The sequence below is a fragment of the Pelodiscus sinensis genome, chromosome 7 (genome assembly GCF_049634645.1).
Source record: "Pelodiscus sinensis isolate JC-2024 chromosome 7, ASM4963464v1, whole genome shotgun sequence".
NCBI lineage: Eukaryota > Metazoa > Chordata > Testudines > Trionychidae > Pelodiscus > Pelodiscus sinensis.
In genome coordinates, this window is record NC_134717.1 from 62,287,967 (window position 1) to 62,311,757 (window position 23,791).

The 23,791-nt window shown below is 43.8% G+C and overlaps 1 long non-coding RNA gene across 3 annotated transcripts in view; it reads right to left on the minus strand.

The window, feature by feature from the left end:
• Window positions 1–1,048: 1,048 nt before the first annotated feature.
• LOC112546473 (uncharacterized) overlaps window positions 1,049–23,791 on the minus strand; it is a 60,597-nt gene continuing 37,854 nt past the window's right edge. For 2 of the 3 annotated variants that reach the window (XR_012905324.1, XR_012905325.1), the window contains exons 4-6: window positions 11,344–11,536; window positions 7,672–7,734; window positions 1,049–4,508 (exon numbers count right to left, since the gene is read on the minus strand). This is a non-coding gene — a long non-coding RNA (uncharacterized LOC112546473). The remainder of the gene's footprint in view (window positions 4,509–7,671; window positions 7,735–11,343; window positions 11,537–23,791) is intronic. The other variant, XR_003090172.2, reaches the window with a different exon arrangement.

Genomic DNA, 23,791 nt, shown 5'->3' on the forward strand with positions numbered 1-23,791 from the left:
TCTGGCAGAGGGTCGGGCGGGGGTTGTGGGTGGGCAGTGGAAGAAAAGGGGGGCTTAGATCACGGGGTGATACCGATGGTGGCGGTGACTGTCTCCCTCCTCTCTGCTCCCTCTGTCTCGCTGGTTCCCTCTCTAGCCTCAGCTTCACTCAAAAGCACTGAGAACGGAACAGGCTCACTGCTGCCACGCCAGGGTCGGGCTGGCTCGCTGGGCGCTGGCCACACGTGGGACAGACTGCCGGCAGCACAATCTCAGGGCCTCAGGCGGGGCTTTGCCTGTCGAGCTGGGCTGTGCACACCGGTGCCTGCCTCCACTAACCGTAGGATCAATCCAGTCTAAATGAGCCTGGTTTAGAGGGAGTTGTGGAGTGAAAATATGGAACCCCAAGGAGCCGTCTGGTTCTAGTTACAGCAGCTCATGGTGGTTTACATCACCGCTGACTAGTGGCTGCCCGTTGATGCCAGTGCGTGATAACCGGCATGCAAGGCAGCACTGTAATGTGGGAGAAGGGATGTATGTGGGTTAAGTTCATAACATTCTGTATTCATTTTATGGGAGGATTGATCCAGCCCCAAGGAGAAGTTGCGGCTAGCCAAATCTACCAGATGTTCCGCACCACTGCACATGGGAGGCTTGTCCGCACAGAAATCCATCAGGAACCGGAGGGTGGGGAAACACAAGCAAAACTAGCTGTTTGGGACACCCACAACATTCCCAGCATGCTTCACTCGGATGGTAAAAATAGCATTACCCAAGCTATAACTCAAGAGTTACCCTTAGCTCCGCTCCTAGAAATCTCTAGCTTTAGCTATGTGCTAGCTTTAAGGGGTGCTTTAAGCTAAGTTAGATGGACCATTGGCACTTTGGGTTGAAGTCCAAGTGCTTCTAGGACTTCTATACATGTATTAGTAGTATTGTTATTAACATTAACAATTGTTTTAATTATTACTAATTGTATCATAACATCTAGAATTACCCACGAACCAGGAGGACCCTATTGTACTAGGTGCTGTACAAATGACTAACAGAAAGCCAGCTCTTGCCCCCAAATAATTTGCACGCAAATAGTACAGTGAGGATGCAGCAGTTTGAGTTACAACGCGCCAGTGAGTAATCCAATTGCTCTGTATAGCTTCAGTGTTGTTGTGCAGTGTGATTACATTTGTCACAGCTAGGCTAGTACCAGTGGAGTAATTTCAATGTAATTAATTGTTGCAGTGAATACACTTTACTAGGGGCTGGCATGGGTTTAGATTTCTACTCACTCAGAAGCATTCCTGATCTTGAGTGCCTTAAACATAAAACATTAATCCATATTACCTACATAAAACATCCATTTCACGGATGACCTTAAATATAGCAGTTATACTCTAAATCAGGAGTTCCCAACCTGGGATACGTGTACCCCCAGGGGGTACGAGAAGCTTGTCAAGGGGGTATGGGGAATATTTGGTAAATAACTAGATTATCCTAATTGAAATATTCCAAAAGTAGTAGTGTTAGTGAAAAAAGTTGCGGATTCTAGAGTCTAGAATTTATTTCCTTTCATATTGAATAGGGCGTATGGGGACCAAAAAAGGTTGGGAACCCCTGCTCTAAATCATGTTTGAATCAGTCTCAATACTGTTTAGTCTGGCTATCGCATAAGATCTTTCTCTGGATCTCAGCTAATATTGACACAACACATTTTCAGTCTTATATGCAAAAGCTGAGGAACTTTTTTACATATGATTTTTCTACATCTCTTTAATCTCTTATATAATGCAATTGGCAGGGAAGGCAGAAAGATGTAGTCATGGAGTCCTTACTTTCCGTGACAAGAAAACAAAGCCAGCTGATGGGAGAAATCACAGCAAGGGTGATATGTCCCATTGACTGAGAAGGGACGTGAGTGATTTATGGGCTTGTGTTGATCCCCTCTGAGAGAAAAACTAAAACATTTGTTGGCTGCTCCTTGGGCTGCAAGCTTCAAATATTAAGCTTCAGATATTAAGTCGCCATAAATTAAGCAGAAGGTGACCAAAGCATAGGATTTGACTTGGAAATGTAGTTCATGTAATCTCCATTTCCCAATTTGGAAGCTGAGTCTGCCATCAGGAAAATGGACTAATCACTTTACCTCTGCATTGCTGCCAAGTGTTGTTAAAGGTCCACTCTGCTTACATGATGTATCTTCTGTGCTAGGCCTCCCTCTCTGGTAGAGTTTTGTGCAGTGCTGGTTGGGAATGTTTAGAGAGACAATTCTTGTATTCACCCAACCGGGGTGTCGAGGGCTCCTTAATCTCTACATTTTGGGCTACCCTTTGAGAAACACTGTTGTAATCCCAATATTGCCAACCCCAACCATTCAAAAGTCCTTAGTCAAGACTCAGAAAGTCATGACATTGGCTTAAACATCATGAGGATTTAATAAAAATCAATGTACAGGCAGGTTCGTGACGGAAAACAATTTTGAGACATCACCCCTTTGAAAGCCATGGGAAGGCTCCCTGCTTCTTTCAGCGGGCTTTGCATCAGCGCTATGCTGTAGGCACTAGCAAGCACGAAGCAGGAGCACAATGTGTTCTCGGCCAGAGGCCTGGCAGAGAACATGCCGGTACAGCATACATGGTGGTCAGCAGGATTTCTGCAGCAGAATACAAACGTGCCAATATTCATCTCCTTGGGCTTCTGGAACTGGGTGGGGCAGGGTATCACCCTGAATCACTAGTAAAGAGGTTTTACAAATAAAAATATTCTCCATATCCATGAACTGGCTCAGCTAATCAGGTTCAGATGGAAATGAATGGCTCCATTCATTACATTTGGACCAAACGTTTCTCTTTGTGATTCTTGGTCTTCAAATAAAACGTAAAACAAATAAGTCAAAATTGTCACATGTTTGCATTTATGTGAACGTCGTCTAATTTGGGTGCTTTGTGAGTTTCCCTTTACGATGGCAGCTGGAGAAGTGTCGTGGAGGAATGCAGGGACAAATGAACATGTCACCCATAACAACTGAACCCGTGTGGGAAGCATGTAACAGTACTTGCCTTGACTCACTCTCTGACTCACATTAATGCATCCTTCCTCCATGCCAGCTGGGCCTGGCTTTCCATGTTGCCAAAATACAACAGATCCATGTTTTTGGAGTATCAGAGCTCTAATTTTCCCTTTCAAGAACCACAAAAAAAGGCTCAAGCAATGCTTGGAAAAATCCCCCTCTGGTTTGTGGGGAGCAAAGGAACTGAAACTCTTAATACAAGCCAAGAACAAGAGTGGTTGGGGCAATGGTAATATACCGTAAATTAGCGTATATAACCCGCACCCATGCATAACCCGTGGTTTTTCCTGAATGAGTAAAAAAAGTTTTAGATAACCCACGGATGTGTATAACCCGTGGGTTATATACTCTACTTTAACGTAATTGCACATCCCTGCTGCCAGTGGTGGGAATGTAGAGAGCAGCACAGGCGAGCTGGCTGGCCTGTAGGAGGGGAGCCACACCCGCGCCCAGGCTCCATGTAGTCGCAGCCAGGAGAAACCCATCCTCCTCTGGGCGGGGACAACGGAGACTGCAGCGCAGGTGAGTAAAAATAAACTTGTATACCCCACGGACATGTATTTAAATATCCCGGGCTTCATTTGCATGTTCCCGGATGCCACCATTTTTAAATCCCCCTTAGTCCGAACTCTGTGCCCGTGGCTACATGCAGCACGGAGTAGGTAGTTTGAATTAGGATCTCTAATTCGAACTACCAGTACACCTCGTTCCACCTCGCTCCTGGCCCATGGTGGATTCCCCCCCATGAGTATATTACCTTGTGACTTTTCCATGTAGTCATTCAGGGTACATCTAGACTACAGGCTTTTGTCGACAGACGTTTTGTCGACATTCAGTTCTGTCGACAAAGCAAGCTGCTTTGTCGTCATGGTAATGTAGACGCAAAGGACAGTTTACATGCAATAACACTTTCTGTCGACAGAAACTCTGTTGACAGAAGGGGTTATGACTCATAAAATGAGGTTTACCAGCGTCGACAAAACTGCTGAGTTCTGTCGACGTTATGTAGCCAGAACTCAGCGGTAGTGTAGACGCAGGTATAGTTTTGTCGACAAAAGTCCACTTTTGTCGACAAAACTCTGTAGTCTAGACACACACCAATTACATTGGGTTTTAAGTGTTACCTTTATGATGTGGTATCTGTTTTACACCTGCTTTAACCAGTGTCACACAAAGTGCAGGGGCAATGATGAATCAATTCTCTTGACTCACCAGGGAGGGGATTGATTCATTGCCTTTACAATCTAAAATAATCTTAGCTGCACAATCTAACAGCTAGTGCTTAAAATCCTTGGTGAAAGCGGAATGCGAGAGATGCCTATTTATGTGCAGTTGTGTTTGCATGGATTTCAAGCATCAATCTGATGTCCAGATGAAGATGATGGTTTGGTACAGCCCTGTGGCAAATGCATTGACCCCTCTAATGTAATCTTTGACCAGCCATGTCATAATATTGGTTGGTTGCCTGAAAAAAAGCATAAGACAGTTCATCTTGTTGTGACAGATTAAGCCCAAGCGGAAAAGGTGTTTTAATTTGACACAAATGTCTCAAAGGGCACTTGAGGACTGGATATGGTTTCAATTAACTCTCTCAAAGCTGTGCTGTGGAAAAACAATAGATGCTTGCATAATTCTTTGTTGTAAAAAAAAAGGCTCCAATCTAGCAAAACTCAGTTTGAAGGGCGGTGCAAATGCACTACACTTTTCTGTTTCAGATCTTTCTATTTACTCTTGATCAAAACAAACATACTGGCTTTGCAGGGTTGGGAATACTATTTTCAGAATTGAAATGAAATAAAACCTGACACATAAGGGGACACTAAGGCTACATATATCCCAAAATAGCTATCCTGTGTCTTCACAGCAAACCCATTATTTCAGGCTTGCTATTCTGACGTCCCTGAAAACCTCATGCTACGAGGAGTAAGGGATGTTTTGGAACAGCACTTTATTTTGAAATGTGGCGCTGTGTACATAGCGCCAAATGATGAAATAAGCTATTTTGAAAGAGCGTCGAAATAAGATACACAATTTTTGTAGCTCAAACTGCATATCTTAGTTCGAGTTATGGTGCAGTGTAGACGCACCCAAGATATACTGATTTCACATGGTGGTTACTTAGTACATCATTCACCTTCAAAAGTTCAGGTTAAATGCAGCATGTAATATTCAGTGAAGATGACTCAAGTTTAAATTTGAGTTGACTGGTGCACTAAGGGCCAAATTTTCAAGTGATAAGTGATGCTTGGAAAAAAGGCAACCCGGCCTTAATTTTATTCAAACAGGTTTGCTTGGGCTATTACAAATATGTATTTATCTTAGTTTTCTATATACAATGTGAATAGGATCTAAGAGATGCAACTTTTGATTGTTACATTATTTTGGGGTAATACCTAAGGCTGTGCCCAGACTCAGGGGTTTTTTCGAAAAAAGTAGCCTTTTTTCGAAAAAACTTCACCTGCGTCTAGACTGCAGCCACGTTCTTTTGAAATTAAATCGAAAGAACGCGGCTTTTCTTTCGACGGCGGTAAACCTCATTTCACGAGGAAGAACGCCTTTTTTCAGAAGTGCTCTTTCGAAAAAAGGCATTCTTGAAAGCAAACAGGGCTTTTTAGAAAGAGAGCATCCAGACTCACTCACTGCTTTCTTTCGAAAAAGCGGCTTGCTTTTTTGAAAGTACTGCTTGCAGTCTAGACGCTCTTTTTTGAAAGAGGCTTTTTCGAAAGATACTTTCGAAAAAGCCTCTTTCGAAAGAGGCTTGCAGTCTAGACATAGCCTAAAAGTCATACTCAGGTTATGCCCCATTGGCCTGGGCACCAGATAAATATATAATAAGTGATATCTGTGCACAAAAGTGTTCACAGTGCAAAAGGCAAGACACAACAAATAGATGAGACAAACACCCAGACAAACACAACAAATAGATGAGACAAACACCGGAGATGGTATAACGAATGTAATAGGACATGAAATGCTTAGCTGGTCGGTAGTAGCAATCCGATTACACCTTATAGTGTGTATTAAGGAAGAGGCGGGTTTTGAGGAGGGCCTCGAATGAGGACAATGGTCTGGCTTTATGGATTTTGACTGGGAGCTTCTGAGGGAAACATGGAGAAAGTGCTTGTCAGAGAAGAGAGGAAGTGGGCAATCGAGGTGGGCAGCACTGGTGGAATAAAGGTAGATTTAACGTTGTGACAGGAATTGGATATCCTGGGTGGGGCTAAATGGTGGAGGGGTTTGTAAGGTCCAGAAATCTGAGCTGATGCAAGAGCAGGGAGGCAGTAGTTGTAAGGTCACTGTGCATTCCACATCTCAGTTTACACAATACAGAGGAGAGCCTTTGAGACCCATGCAGCTACTAATCCCAAGAGGGAGTTAGTCAAGACCTTACGCCATGCAAATGCTCAGATGAGCTGGACTCCATGGGGAGCCAACTGGCATCTTTCAAGCCAAAGCGCCACATTACTGATAGCCAGTCACGTGACAGACATAGTGCCCATAGCAAGGATATCTGCCAAAAGCCATCCTCACTGCTCATCAAATGCCTTTTCCAGCTTAATAACAGAATCGTGCAACAAGCAGCCAAGGAACACAAGAGGGTGGGAACCGGTGGTGACAGAAAAACGGCTGGTTAATGGGGCTCAGGTCAGTGCCAGCCCATCAAACCCTTAGGAGAGAGGCTGTGTGACTATCCTGGTTAAGGATAACAAAAAATAAAGAGAACAAATAGCGCGTGCTTGCTTCATCTGGCTTGAAGCAGGGAGCTCCGTGTGGACAGTCAGGGTCTATTGATGATTCCTTGATGCACTGCCCGGCCCCAGGCACAGGTTAGAGCAGCCTGGGGGTGAATTTAACCTGTATCAACTGGCTGCAGTTTTATGGGAGTACCTGACGGCGAGGGGCTGCCAGAATGCGTTCTACTCTGACTACTTGCTCCTCCCCATCCCCTGCACTGAGCAGCACAGACAGCATGCAATGGCACCAGAAAACGTGCCCTATGATTTGCAAGGAATACTCCAGGGAATATTTCTCCATTCGCTAGCAACAGGCCCCCAGGGCAAATTGTCTCTGTTTATATTTTACATACTTAATCGGGGTTGGAAAGAGCAACAGCACCTCCAGCAATGAGCAATGACGTGGCACAGGGCGAAAATCTGAACAAGGTGGTGCTTCAAATGCATGGAATATATTTGTTAAACCTTGGCATGATACCAAAAAAAGTGGGTCTCAACAGAGCGATAGACTGGAATTGGATGACGGAGCCCAGTTTGCAATTGAGGGATATATTTTATGTATGGTGGAGTGTATCCTTTTGTCAGTTGCAGTTAGCTTGAAGGGATTTTTATAGAGTGTACGTTCACTGATTATTTGTCATGCTACACTGAAACGCATTACATCCTGGAATAGAACCAAGTATTACTGTGGTGAAGGGCATATTGGAAGGGCTACAGTAGCCTCCCTAATCTTGCCCCTGAGAATAATACTGTGCCAGCAGCAACGTACTGGGATATTTCCATTTTAGGAGAACACCAATGCGCAATCACATCTCTCTTCGGCCAATGCCAGTTTGAACGATGAGGAGGAAAACAGAGGACAGAACAGATTGCATTGTTCTTTGTGTTACTTACTTCTTTCAGCAGCTCAGAACTCTACATCGAAGCAGCGTCTGGTTACACAGAAAGGACAGCCTGCTGGAACATTTTAAGCAAAGGTCAAATGTCTGGGAATTTGTTAACCATGACAAAGCTGATTAAACAATATGCTTGAGCATGATTCCAGCTACTTCTGCTGCATTGAAATCAATATAAAAGCCACTGCTGTAGATGAATTGTTACTGTTCTAAATCCTAGAAGATTCGGACAAAATCAGGTTACATTGTGTTAGGTGCTGTACAGACAGATAGTAAGAGACAGTTCTTGCTCCAAAGAGTTTATGATCTAAATATACAGAACAGGCAAAGGAAGGATTATTATCCTCATTTTGGGGGATATGAGATGAGCAACTGAAGCACCAAAGCTACATCTATATTGGCATGTGCTTTTGCACAAGAGATGTGCTTTTGCGCACAAGAGCTCTTGTGCAAGAGGGCTTATTCCTTGTGGGGAGAGGACTAACTCTTCCAGAAGAAGCCCTGTCTTCCAACGCTAGACTGTAAATTTACTTGCGCAAGAACACGCGTTCAGTGTAAGTTTTTGCGCAAGATGCCGCCAGTGTAGACGTAGCCCAAGAGATTACAGTACAATTGGAGTCAGGTGTCTAAATCCATTTGTGGATTTGGGTTGAAATAGCTAAATATCACATAGGAAGCCAATAGCAAAGCTGGGAATTAAATCCAATCTCCTTGTCCCGATCCAATTATTTAACTACAAGATCATCTTCCTTCCTGACCTTGCCTTCTTTCCCTCAAAGATGGCTGCAGTCAACTTTTCTATTTATGAATTTGCTGGCTTTCTGTTATCTTCAATGAATTCAAGTATTTCCACAAGAGAACTATGAAACAATCACCTAGATGCTGACAATTTTGTAATTGAATATAAGGATCAGTTGTGTTCCAGAACACCTAACTCAATTAACTTTGATAATACTCCACTTTATTACTCCTTTGACTTTAACATTTCCTCAAAACTGGGGGGGAGGGGATTTCATTTTCTTTTGAGTTGAAACAGATTACTGTCAACATGAAACCAGATCCAACACCAAATGAAGTGAATGGAAAAAGTCCATTGACTTCAGTGAGCTTTGCATGAGGGTCTGAGGAGAACAAGCTAGATAAGGGTGACATTTATGCATAACCAAGACAATTTTGAAATATGTTTTCTTTTAAAAATCAAGTAACATTTTATTTTTATTGTTTGCAACAGAGAAGTTAGATAAAAACCTAAAATAATCTTGCTGGAAGGTTGCAATAAAACACTACTTTCTTAGAATCCAGAATGATAACACACGAGAATGACAGAACAGGGAGTGACAAATCAGGCTGCTCCCTAAGGCGGAGAGGTACAATCACCCACCTTGCTCTAGATTGGCGCTAGACAGACTGACTGGTGAAGACCCAGATCACACACTTCCCTACAGACCTCCCTAGCCTGCAAGCAGGGCCAAGAAATCCCCCGAAAATCTGAAGTGATCACTTTATTTGAATACAGTTTTCAACAGACCACAAACATTGTTTTCTTTGTTTTAAGATTAAAGTAGGTCAGATTTCCCTGTTCACGAAGATTTCCCTGATTTCTGTCAGCCTAGTCTTTTCTTCCATTAGTTTGGATAAACACTTGCCAGCAGATTGGTTACTTGCTCAGTTAACCACAAAACTATTCGCTGTTCATTCTTTGTGCCAGGATTGGTCACTTATAGCAAATCATATGGTGGTGTTTCAGCTCCCTAATTGGATAACTGAAATCTTTTGCACAGAAGATAACTAATAATGAATCATTGTAGTTGTACTCCAGCATCTCCATGTATCCATCTGTAGTCTGCTGTCTCACAATTTGGCTATGGCTATAGCTAGACTGCAAGCTTCTTTCGGAAGAAGCTTTTCCAGAAGAGATCTTGTGAAAAAACTTCTTCCAAAAGAGAGCATCTACACAGCAAAAGCGCATCAAAAAAGTCATCTGCTTTTTCAAAAGATAGCATCCACACAGAATGGACTCTATCTCGCATTTAAGCTGTGATTGCTATGAGCGGAGTGGCCACCAAGGAACCTGTGCTTTTTCCTCTTTCCTGTTCTTTCAAAAGAACTCCCTCTTCCACACACGCCTGTTTCCAAAAGAGCTCTTTTGAAAAAAGGCTTCTTCCTCATAGAAAGAGGTTTACCAATGTCAGAAAACTCCTCTGCTCTTTCAATTTTTTTTTCAAAAGAACATGATTGCAATGTGGACGAAAACTCTGCAGTGTAGACATACCCTATGTCTATACCTAAAACTCTACAGTGATACAGTTGTAGCTTGGTAGCAACACCATTATAGCATGTCAGTGTGGACATCCATTGCAGCAATAGGAAAGGTTCTCCTATCATTGTAGTTAATCCATGTTCCCAAGAGGCAGTAGGTAGGTTGACAGAAGAAGTCTTCCATCAACCCAGGCCTGACTACATGAGGAAATAGGTCAGCATAGTTTCATCTCTTGATATAGGACTTTTTGCACCCCAGAGGGATGTAGCTGTTCCAATGTAAGTTTTCAGTGTAGACAAACTCTTAGATTGTAAGTCCCATGGGATAAGGATCCACTTTGTGTTCTGTGCTTGGACAGTGCCTAGCACAATGAGGCATAGTCTATGACTGGAGGCTCCAGGGGCTAATGCAACACAAATAATAAATAAACAAATAACTAACAATAGATATATACTTTTATATCCTACTTTGAAATACAGCTGCGCTAATACACCATAATTACCTCGGACACTGGTTTCTACCCTTTCAGAGCCAGTATACGGGGACACCATATCCAATTTCATCTTTAACGTAAGTAAAGACTTAAGAGAGATTAAGTCTTTACTTGGAGACTAAGGGGTACGTCTACACTGCAATACTATTTTGAAATAACTAGAGCTATTCTGAAATAACTTAGTCCGCATCTACATAGCAGGCAGTTATTTTGAAATAATGTCAAAATACTGTCAAGCTGGAGGACTTCTTAATTCAACTCCTGTAACCCTCACTGTATGAGGAATAAGAGAAGTCAGAGGAAGAGTGCTCTATTTCCAAGTAAGTGCTGTGTAAACGCTCCCTTTTCAAAATAAGCTATGCAATTGACTTCGCTCAATTTGCGTCGCTTATTTCGAGTTAAGCGTTGCAGCGTAGTTGCACTGTTAGATACTATTTGCCTTTCACTTACAAAGAGGTTTAGATAGCCAATGCCTGGCTTGCCCACCAAGTATCAGGAACTGCTCAGAGGAGCTTTAATAAGTAATAAACCAAACCCAAATGGTCAATCCTTCACCAAACCCTTTTGGTCATGTTTGGCTTATCCCCGCACATCTACGGTTGACCAAAAGCCAGCTCTAGCATTCAGTTTTAATTTCTGTTTTAAGCCAATTAGAATTACATGATTATTCAGAATGAAAATAATTGCCCAGTGGAAACATGGTTCACTGGAACTGGGAAGATCCAAGGGAGGTTTGAGGTTTTGCTGAACATCTTGGAATACTTCTGAAAGATGTTCCTTTTTCCCATGACTAACATGGTGATGTGATAATCGTGGGTGAGGACTGGAAGTAAAGTAAATAGATAGTTTTAATAGTGGGAATATGAAGAACCATGGAAAAATAGCTTTGTCCATTGAATGAGTCTATTCATACTCACCAAAGGGGAGAATAGACTTTCTAGGGCCAATTTTTATCTTCACATACATGTAGATTCCACAGAAGTTTCAATCATCCATGTGATTTAGCATGGCTCTAAATCTGTAATAACACAAGAATGGCCATACTGGGTCAGACCAAAGGTCCATATAGCCCAGTGTCCTGTCTGCCAACAGTGGTCAATGCCAGGTGCCCTAGAGAGAATGAAGAGAACAGGTAATCATCAAGTGGTCCATCTGCTATCATCCATTCACAGCTCCCCACAGATGGAGGCTAGGGACACCATTCCATGTCTAATGTCCTGTTGAAAAACAGTTTTGATGCAAAGTTTTCAAGCAGCCTTACACAGTCGCTGTAATTGCCACTAATCAGGCTTGGAGGCAGAACAGCACTTGCTTGACATAGGACAGTCTTTTCAGTAATGTCCCATAAACCTTGTCCACGAGACATGGAAGAGTACAGAGAGATTTACTTACAATAGTGATTTTCTAGAGCTCTTTCTTTCATCATAACCTCTAAGTGAAGGAGACTGTTCAGAATCTTAGAAGAATGACTCAACTGATTAGTGTCTGCAGCAGTAGTTGGAGCCATATGATACCTGCCATTCATTTTCCAGAACCCTTTAAACTACCCTACAAAGCTGAGCATCTGCACAGCAGACCACAGGAACTATTAGACTGTGATTCCCTGGTGCTTTGGGAATTAGGCATTTCATTCTTCAAGTTTCTCAGTTGTGGCTCTCAGCTTCCCACTCACCAAACACCACTGCACTAACTCAGCACTCTACACCACTGGTGCCAGAACTAGGAGCCCGCTAAGGTCACTTTTCTCCATCAGAGGGGGGTCAATTATTTTAAAGCTTTGTGGGACAATCCTGGAAGACCAGACCAGCCTCGCCACCTCATCACTAGTATTGGGGCTAGCTGGAGCCAGTGAGGGGGAATCGATGTGGCAGGGCATAAGGAGGGTGGGGCCGGAATACGAGGAGCTCAGCCAGCAAGTCCCTGTGCTCCCCGTGCTGTTCTTGCTTACAATGGAGGCTGGTTTGGCCAGAGCCGACTTATCCATTAGGCACAGTAGGCACAGTGCCTAGGGCCCATGATACTTTTAGGGGCCCACAAAAATGTTTTAATTTCTTTTAAAATCAGAAGAAAACATGAACTTTTAGGGTTGAAGAAAATGTTTTAATTTTTTTCACACATCAGAAAAAAATGAAACTTTTAGGGCCCACGAAAATCTATTAAATTTTGCCTGACAGAAAAAAAATAAAATGTTGAAGTATTTAAAGTTATATCAAAAATAATTTTTAATATTGATATTATTATGGTGGGAGGGGCCCACGAAGGCAAAAGTGCCTAGGGCCCACGAAAGTCATGATGCAGCCCTGGGTTTGGCCCTCAGCCAGCCCTAGGACTGGAAGAGGCATAAAGGGCAGCTTAGCATCATTCTTGGCTGTGCCGAGTGTGAGCTCTGTGCGTGCGAGGAGCTAAGAGCAGGCCACAAACAGCCCCACTGTTAGGGTATGTCTACACTACAAAGTTAATTCGAACTAACGGACGTTAGTTCGAATTAACTTTGATAGGCACTACACTAGCGCTCCGCTAGTTCGAACTTAATTCGAACTAGCGGAGCGCTTAGTTCGAACTAGGTAAACCTCATTGTACGAGGACTAAGCCTAGTTCGAACTTACTAGTTCGAATTAAGGGGTGTGTAGCCCCTTAATTCGAACTAGTGGGAGGCTAGCCCTCCCCAGCTTTCCCTGGTGGCCACTCTGGCCAACACCAGGGAAACTTGTATGCCTCCCTCCCGGCCCTGGAGGGAGCACGGGCTGGCTACGATGCCCGTGCCAGGTGCAAGCCTGCCAGCACCCAGCCAGCAGACCCTGCACCTGGCACAGCTCGAGCCAGCCACCCGATGCCCCCCAGCCCTCCCCCTCTTCCCGAGACCAGGCTGGCGGCTCCCGGGAGCTTGCCCAGGACCGCAAGAGGCAGGCACCCGCCTTTTCCAGTGCAGACATCATGGACCTCGTCCACGACCTCCGCACTAGGCACAGGAAAGTGGCCATCTAGGGCAGGAGAGCTGCCAGCCTGGCCACCCAGGAGCAGGTTTGCATGAAAATCAAAGTGGTCCACTGAGACCCCCGACCCTGAGCCCTGAGCTTAGAATGGCCGTACTGGGTCAGACCAAGGGTCCATCTAGCTCAGTAGCCTGTCTGCTGACAGCGGCCAATCCTAGGGACCCTGGAGAGGATGGACCAAAACAGTGACCAAGCCATTTGTCTCGTGCCATCCCTCTCCAGCCTCCCACAAACTTCGGCAGGGACACCACTCCTACCCCCTGGCTAATACCACTCCATGGACCCAACCTCATGGATTGATCTCACTTCTCTTTAAACTCTGTTCTAGTTCTAGCCTTCACAGCCTCCTGCAGCAAGGAGTTCCACAGGTTGACTATTTGCTTTGTGAAGAAGAACTTTCTGTTATTAGTTTGAAGCCTGCTACCCATTCCTTTCCTTTGGTGTCCTCTAGTCCTTCTATTATGGGAACTAATGAAGAACTTTTCTGTATGCACCCTCTCCACCCCACTCATGCTTTTATAGACCTCTATCATATCCCCCCTCCATCTCTTCTTTTCTAAGCTGAAAAGTCCCAATCTCTTTAGCCTCTCTTCATATGGGACCTGTTCCAAACCCCTCATCATTGTAGTTGCTCTCCCCTCTCCCACCCTCTCTCTTCCCCTCTCCCACCTCCTTTTCCCAGTCTCCCCCAATTTTGTTCAATAAAAAGAGATTCTATTTTTGAACACAATTGTCCTTTATTTTGTATATCAGGAAGGGGGGCTAGAGAGGGGTAAGTGGAAGGAGGTGAGGGAGGAATGGGGTACGAGCCCCCGATGGGGAGGACTGGGCTGGCTCTGTGGGCTTCTGGGGGTGGAACCTCTCCTTCAGCCCCCCAGTTGCCCCCTCTCCCCAGATGGCAGCCTGCGGCAAGTGCAGCCGGTCTGATGGCCGAGTGCTGTGATGTGCCCAGTGTGGGTAGTCCGGGCAATCCAAGCCAGGACTGCTTTGCAAGCGAGGCATCCCTGAGAACTGTCTGTCCGAGGTGGGGGTCGGGTCCCTTTAAGCACAGCCCTCGGCTAGCCTGAGACAGCAGCTCCATGCTCTAAGTCCTCATCTGATGCCCTGCCGGCACTGCTTCTGGCTATCCTTAACCCCAGTTCAGGGTCCACTCTGTGTGGACATGCTAGTTCGAATTAACAAAACGCTAATTCGAACTAGTTTTTTAGTCTGGATTCATTAGTTCAAATTAGCTTAGTTCGGATTAACTAATTCGAGCTAAGTTAGTTCGAATTAGCGCTGTAGTGTAGACATACCCTTGGTGATTAATTTGGAATACATAACTCTACTGTATGTTTATGATCATATGTTAATGATTTTAATTTTAAAACAGTGATTTTGTGTAAAACAAAATGACCTGTGAGCCCTGGACTCCATCTTGAGCCTTGCCCTGTCTCTCTGGAGCATTTAGAGACAGTTGAAGAACCGGTTCTAACCAGTTTTTCCCGCCTTGGCGAGAGTTCCACTCGCCTCAGGCTTCCCGCCAAGAAGCATAGAGTAAGGCTGGGAGTGATGTCAGTCACTGCAGTCCTCCCCAACGGCAGCAAGAGCATGGGGCTCCTTTTGAGGAGTATCCTCGGTGCCTATGAGGAGGAAGAGACACCCCATCACTGAAATACCATCTACTCACCTGAATCCCTGAATCACCTGCCGTGCTCTTCTTTCTCAGGAGCTCAAGGGCTGAAGTTCCTGATTTTGAAATCATTCCCTAAAACACTTTACCTTGGTTTACCTTATACACTGTCTCCTCTTTATTCAGGAAGGGGAAGGGGTTATAAAGCACTGAGGTAAATCATGGGTGACAGACCCTGGATCAGAGGAATAAGGCTCAACACGGAAAGATCAGTCAGACATCATATGTCCAGACATCTTATTATATATTTTCTCTCTTTTAAAATTCTCTGTGCTAACCTCATGATGCCAATATTCAATGCTAGTGTTATAGGGAAGGGGGTCGCTGGAGAGAACAGGCAAATGCATGGGGTATATCCTTCTATATGTACACTATAAACATTTATGAATTTCACACACATGAGCCAGCCTAGGTCCTGGAAGATTTTCTTTTGTCCCAGCTACATACCACAGGCTTCCCTTTAGTTAGACATTTTCCTTTTCAAAATTAAATAATATGGGTTTAACTTACATGGGAAGATGGCTCACAGACCGCATCTTGCTTTGGAAACTCTACCCAAAAACATTTTGCGAGGCTCATAAAAATTCAGACTCCATGAGGTTGTCCCAACACCCACGCCTACTGATGAGATGCGTCAATTAGCTGCCAGGGCTGGAAATGAACCCAGACCTGAAAGCTTTAGTTTTGCTAGGGAAACTCAACTTGAATTCTCCCTCCTCTGATTCAGGTTTTGATGCTGTCAGCAAGATTTCACTATTACGAAGCTGGTTCTTCCATCAAAATGATTATTTCTAGACTTGGGGGGAAAGGAAGTGCTGTAATTCTAGAGCATTTCAGATAAGAGAGCACCAGGTGTGTACTGTGTCTGTATATATATAAATAATCAATAGACAAGATGCAAATTGATGGTACTCAAGAATATGTAGTCCAATCCTTGGGTTTTGTAGGGTCACTTGCTGGTGTATACTTCAAATGACTTTCTCTGTGCCTTTCTGCACATCAGCTCTGAACAACTCATACAGTAAACACAAAATTCCAGATTGGTGTCACAGCTCTCAAACCCTGAACAGTGTCACAAGTTGCTGCTGACCTGGTAGAACACAAGAATAAGAATAATAAACCCAAAATATAAAATATGTGGTGCACAATGGACCGATTCAGAGAGATGATAGAATTGTCACGTAGCTTACATGGGAAGCACAGTCACGTAAAATGTTATGTGGAATAAGTATCCTGACAGACATCTAATCCCATGCATCTCAAAGACATTTCCAGTCTCGTGAGGAAGTAAGGTGCGCCTCCTTCATGAAGGTGGAAAATATGCTAAAAGTGTTGGATCTTGTACAAACGAACAAATTAAGTCAGATAGTCTCCTATTCTCCCCTGGAAAAAAAATCAAGGCCATTTTAAAAATAGAGGTTTCCTCAGCAACAATGATCATAGTCTGCTATAACTCTCTGTAATCTTTTTTAAAAAATCACCATCACATACTACAGTAATTCCTCATTTAACACGTGCCCGCTTAACACGTTTTCACAATAGCACGATTTTTTTTTTAGGGAACGTTTTTTGAATTACACGACCGTTCCTGGAATAACACGATTCCCCCAGCCAGCCCGTTGCTGGTGGCTGCGCGGGGCTTCCCCTGCCTCCCTGCAAAGTGGCAGAGGGTTTGCCACTTGCCGCGCCGTTCCCCGGAGACCCCCCCCCCCCCTTGCCGGAAGCAGTGCGGGTCCCAGCAGACCAGTCACAGGGGCATACTCCCAACCCAATCCCCCTTCTCTCTCCTTCCCTTCCCCAGAGCCAAACACCTCCCCTCCCTGCTGTAACCCAGTCCCCTTTTTCCCCCAACCTTATGTCCTGGTCCCAACAGACACCACCGCTTGAAATGCAACCCCCACCTTTTCCATTATTTTCAATTGACCACTCATAATACGTTTTCACTTAACACGATCATTTTCTATAGTGTTAAATGAGGAATTACTGTACTTAGTCCCCCGACTCAGATATATACAGTTAGACAAACACAGTGTTTAGCACTAAAAATCTCCTTTCTTTCTATCACTGTGCATCTGTAAAGCAGGAGTTATTTATCATGAACCTGTATCATGCTATTTATTGTAATATAGAGGGAAAGCCTCTGCTTCAGTGCTTTGCAATGAGCAAAATGCAAGCTTAGAGTGAACATCTGTGTATTGAGATTATTCTGTTTTAAAATGGCATTTTCCCCAGAAGCGCCGCTTGCATGTTTTTTAAAAAAAGCCAGTCTCTAGCTTTTATAGTTGTGAAGAAAATCTTCAAAATGGAAAGTGGGAGTAACCAAAGCAGAGACACCTGCCTGAGTTTTCTGAGAGCCTGAAATCATAGCTCAGAGATGTGAATTGTATCTTCCTGCCAGTGGGTGCTAATTCAGATGCCGTTAGTATCAACATGGGCAACTATTTCACAGCTTTTCAAAGCAGGGACAAAAGAAGCAAAAGTTCCTTTGCTGGTGTGAAAGTAGAAAGAGTTATACTGTAAGAGAAAGATGAATTATACTATAATACTTGAATGAGTTGAAGGAATACTGTTTGTCTCTGAACAGGAAAGAGATGATTATGTTTGTAGGTATGCAGATCAGAATGAAGCCAGGTGTGCCTGGGAAAACAGGAAAAGGAACATTAGGTGTTAGGTAGAAAGTAATTGAGGTAACCAGAGAGATATGGACAGGAGATTGCTGTGTGCTTGATGTGGAAATGAAGATTCTTGATTAGTATCATACTAATCATGTGAGGTTTTGCCACCTTTTAATCTTGTTAAATTGGCTTTCTTTTGACTGTATAAATCAAAGGGGTTTGAGCCTTGTATGGTACTCACATTTTTGGGGTGTATTAGCAGAGCGGCTTTGCTAATAAACAGAGTGGTCTGACAAACCTGTGAGTCCTGTGTGTCTGACTTTGACACTGGCATAGTTCAATCTCTTCCCTTAATGACATTAGCTATGCTGGCAGAAGAACTCTTTTTGCCAGTAAAACTATGTTGACACTCAAGCCTTTGCCTGCATAGCTGTGTTTAGTTGGGGGGTGAGAGTTTTGTTACACTCCTAGGTGACATAGCTACGCTGGTAAAACTTTGCAATGTAGGCCAATCCTAAAAGTACATTAAGGTTAATAAGTAATTTGCTTAGAAGCTAGGCAATGACAGGACTAAGGTTGCTTGTGCATGTAATTATCTCATAGCTTTACATCGCAGGACCCCTGCCTCATCCCAGCTCATCTGAAGAAGTGGGTTTTGCATGCGAAAGCTCATGATACTGTCAAAGTAAGTTGTGCCCGCAAAAGTCTTTTATATATAGCTGATGTCTATCTAACCTGTTCTTAAATATCTCCAGTGACGGAGATTTCACAACCTCCCTAGGCAATTTATTACACTGTTAACCCCACACCTCGACTGATGTGCTGAGAGACAAATTCCTCTCTGGTGTAACTTCATTGATCCTCCAGAAGATGATACACAATACAGAGCAGGCAGCTGGGCTCTGGGCGAGGAAACAGAATTCCCCTGCAGTTACCCAAATGATAAAATTGCCCAGAATGGATTTGGAAGGAGGCATAATTTGTGTGAGTTTAGATTCTTTTAGATTCAATTTACTTCACCTCTGAATTTGTCCTGGATTGTGCAGTGGAGAGTTTAAATTGCCACATTGTTCCCTGACACTGTCTAATTAATTCCTGATTAATTCATGGAATATAAACATTCTGAGACTAGTTGAAGTTATTAATGAAAATCACCCTGCTGCTTACACATTACAAATGTTGCTCTGAATATAAACAGGAAGGGACACTGAACATTTTAATTAACTTGTTTATTTCTTTATGTGGGAAGGACTCCAGAAACTGACCACTCACTAGAAACGAGAGCATCAAAGAAGCCTAGAGGCCTATTTCTCTGGCAGTCGGTAGCCCCAAATTACTTCTTTTCAATCCAGGCATTGATCCTTGAAATCTAAGAAATTAGAGCTACTATGTCACAAAGGGCATTTGGCAGTTAAACAATCCATCTTCCCCTTGTCTTTCAGTGAGAGATGTTCACTTGAAATCCCACAGAAATTCTTTTCAGAAGGAACAAGAGTACTCATAGTTCTCATATCACTTGGGATCATGGCCCTGCTGTTTCATTAAGAGGAACCTCTATTGAATCTTTAAAAAAAATCACCAGATATTAAGTTGGAACACTGTCCTTTTCGATAAGACGTTCTCTCTTAGGGCTTGTCTACACTATGGAGAAGATCAACCCTCCAGGGGTCGATCTTCTAGCATTCAATGTAGTGGGTCTAATGTAGACCCCCAAATTGAACGCTGAGAGCAGCCCCCGCCAGCACCGTGTATTCCTCATTCTATGAGGAGTAAGGGAAGCCAATGGGAATGTGTGTTCCCATTGGCCTTCAGCAATGTAGACATCACAGTGGCTTGGTGTCAGGTAAATCGAATCCAGCCACACATTTTGTGTAGCTGGTTGGTGTATCTTACTCTGACCTGCCTGGTCTAGTGTAGAGAGCTCAGAGAATGCTGAGAATGCCCCTAAAATAAGGTAGATGAGCCCATCCGGAACTTTTGCTGGGATGAGACTTGGAAGAGACAAAAAGAACCATTATAATCTGAATGCTTTAATGCTAAACCCCTTTGCCCTAAACTAGCCATTTATACAAAGCCTCATTTGTTGTAAGGCTGAAGACTTGCTATATTTTTAATCTCAGGAATCACAATGAAAAGTGACATTTTTCCCAGTTCATTTTACTTTCCCTGTATTTTACATCTTTGAATAGGCCTCAAGGCCCCATGCCGCATAAACTGTTAGCTTTAAATCCCCACCGTTTCCTGTGCTTTCAACAGATGGTAATCTGGGATTGATATGAGGGAAGTCTGGTGGAGATTTCCTGAAAATGGAGGAACAGAAGTTTGAGAGACTCTTAACATACTTTAAAATTGTATCAAATCCTATCACCGGCCAGCATATTCAAGGCCAGCCTCCATCACCCTTCTAAAGTTATGTGCACTCATTGATAGCATGCACACATAACCTCCTCTAGTCTAATCTTCCAATATTCAGGCTGGTCAGGATTTACAATTGATATTAGCAACCAAATCATCACAGGCACAAATCCATTGCACTGGGTTTCTCTTTGGACCATGTCACACATTTGGAGACTCCTGTCCTCACTTTGTAATTAGATTGTACAGTCTTCTATATTTAGGCTAGATTCATCATGACATTAAAAATTTCTGGAAGTAAGATTTAGGACATCTTTTGGATGGCCTGTAAAAGATGCTGTGAAGATGGTGCAAAGATGCTCCTATCTGCTTGAGTTAGATCACCAACATGCAAACATTGGATGAGACAGTTTATTCCCCTCATGTTGGCTATGATTCTGACAGATGATTCCAGTACAAAGCCAAACTGAGTACATTATTAACCACTGCCCTTCCAAATGTCCATGGATTGTAAAGCTCATTAAGACATTGAATAGAACCCTTTGTGCAAGAATAAATGAATGGTTAATTCTCTGCTGTTTTATTTGATGATGTGACAACCTTCTATAACAAAAAACAGGATTATGCAGCATTTTAAAGACTAACAAGTTGGTTTATTAGGTGATGAGCTTTCGTGGGCCAGACCCACTTCCTCAGATCAAATTGTGGAAGAAAATTGGCACGACCATATACAGGCAGTCCCTGTGTTACGTACAAGATAGGGACTGTAGGTTTGTTCTTAAGTTGAATCTGTATGTAAGTCGGAACTGGCGTCAGTCGCTGCTGAAACTGATCAGTTTCAATCGCGGCTGAATCTGGACGCCAGTTCTGACTTACATACAGATTCAACTTAAGAAACCCAGGTGTCCCCAAGTCAGCTGCTGCTGAAACTGATCAGCGTCTGATTCCAGGAAGCCTGGGGCAGAGCAACTCTGCCTCAGGCTTCCTGTAGTCAGCCGCTGGTCAGTTTCAGCAGCGGCTGACTTGGGGATGCCTGGGGCAGAGCAGCTGGGGTGCTGCTGGGTTGCTCCAGTAGCGTGGCTCCTCGGTGCTACTGGAGCAACCCAGCAGCACCCCAGCTGCTCTACCCCAGGCGTCCTGATTCAGCCGCTGCTGAAACTGACCAGCAGCGGCTGAATCAGGACGCCTGGGGCAGAGCAGCTGGGGTGCTGCCGGGTTGGTCTGGAGCTGCGCTGCGGGACCAACACGGCAGCCCCCAGCTGCTCTACCCCAGGGGTAGGCAAGAAAAGCCTGGTCTGCTGGGGGGGGCACTAGCTGCACCCCCCCCCAGCAGACCAGGGAGACGGGGGTGGCGGGACCGCCCAAGTCCTCCACGGCTTTGCTCCGTCTCCCTGGTCTGCTGACCTGGGAGACGCGGAGCAAAGCCTTGGAGTACACGGGCAGCGGGACAGTCCAGCTGTCCCACTGCGGGCGTGCTCCAAGGCTTTGCTCCCTGTTTCCCTGCAGACCAGGGAGACGGGGAGCAGCTTTTCTCACCCCGGAGGACGGGGGCGGTGGACCACGGCGCATCTGGGTGTCCCGCCGCTCCCGTCCTCCGGGGCGAGAAAAGCCCCGTTCGTAACTGTAACTCGGGGACTGCCTGTATACCAAAGAATACAATCAAAAAAATGAACACCTATGAAAAGGACAAATCAAATTTCAGAACAGAAGGGGAATGAGGAGGGGAGGTAAATGTCTGTGAGCTAATAATATTAGAGGTGATAATTGGGGAAGCTATCTTTGTAATGGGTAAGGTAATTAGCATCCTAGTTAAGACCTAGGTGTAAAGTGTCAAATTTAAGCATGAATGACAGTTCAGAGGATTCTTTTTCAAGTCTGGTGTGAAAAGGTTTTTGAAGCAGGATGCAGGTAATCAGGTCGTTGAGACAATGCCCTTTCTAGTTGAAATGGCAAGAAACTGTTTTTTCTTTGTGATCCTGTCTAATATCTGTTTTGTGGGCATTGATTCTTTGGCGAAGGGTCTGAGACGTTTGTCCAATGTACATAGCAGATGGACATTGTCAGCACATGATAGCATAAATTATATTTCTGGATGAGCAGGAATATGTGTTCTTGATCTTATAACTCAATTGGTTAGGTCCAATAATGGTATCAGCAGAGTGAATATGTGGACAAAGCTGGCAACGGGGTTTGTTGCAAGGGAAGGTAACAGGCTTGGTATTAGTATGGTATGTCCTGTGGTTGTTGGTAAGAATCATCTTGAGGTTAGGTGGTTGTCTATAGGAGACTATGGGTTGTCTATAGGAGATACTTTACACCTTGGTCTTAACAAGGATGCTAATTACCTTACCCATTACAAAGATAGCTTCCCCAATTATCACCTCTAATACTATTAGCTCACAGACATTTACCTCCCCTCCTCATCCCCCTTCTGTTCTGAAATTTGATTTGTCCTTTTCATATGTGTTCATTTTTTTAATTGTATCCTTTGGTATATATGGTCAAGCCAATTTTCTTCCACAATTTGATCTGAGGAAGTTGAGTCTGGCCCACGAAAACTCATCACCTAATAAACCATCTTGTTAGTCTTTAAAGTGCTACATAATCCTGTTTTTTGTTTCAACTGGACCAGACTAACACGGCTACATATCTATTACAACCTTGTAGGGTTGACCTGACTAGCTAACATAGTGAAATACAAATACCCTCTCTACACCAGGGTTTTAAAAAGCATCCTATAATAGGATTTGGCCATGTCTAGACTAGCCCTCAGATACACCGGATCAGCCCATCACCCCATGTTCTCATGCTCACACCTGCATCGTAGGCGTTTGATCAAGGTTAAAGCAAGAATCAAGGGATCATGAAACACAGTTTTACTACCATGATTGTCTGTGTGCCCTTAAACAAGTAGTTTGTGTCCTCTTCACTAGTCAATATATAGATTCCTCACTATGGCAGAGTACATTAATTTGATTGAAGTTGCTACTGAAATGCAAAATGCTATCATTATTAAAAGTACAGTGCACATTTGCAGAGATAATTTAGGAAAGGCGCATTCTAAATCAGAATGAAAGCTGGCTCCATTCTACAGCCTGATATGGGTTATTTATGTTTCTATTACAAACATTCTTTGTTGATACTGACTCAGCATTCAGCTCTTCACAGACTCCTGGAATGTATGAGTAGATTCATCGATTCATCCATGTCTGTGTTCTTTGGCCCTTTTTCAAGCAGTCTGGGGTTTTTGATGCATTTTTCTATACTGGAACTCATTTCAAAGAGGGCCACAAACTATACAACCCCTGATCCAAATCTCAGTTGAGATCCAAGATCATAGTTTATCTCTATCTTAATAAAGGGTTGGAGTCAAACTTCAGGAAAGCTTGGATTTAGATTTCAATCCCATTAGGAAAGATGTGTGGCTTCTTGAGCCCAGTGCAGCTCCTTAATACTTGTCTCACTAGTGAAGGGTAAATACACATGCTCAGAAAAGGGAAAAGAGATATGAACACGCTGACCAAAAGTGAGATGTTGAGAACAAAATTAATTAGGGAACCAAAGGACAGGAAGGGAAGAAATTCGTGAATAGTCTATTCATCTTTGCTAGGAACCTGGCTAACAAAAAGGAGGAATCGGAAGTGTACATGAATAGAATCATACAGATGTACAGCTGGAAGGGACCTGAAGAAGTCAAGTCCAACCCCCTGTACTGTGATAAGACCAAGTA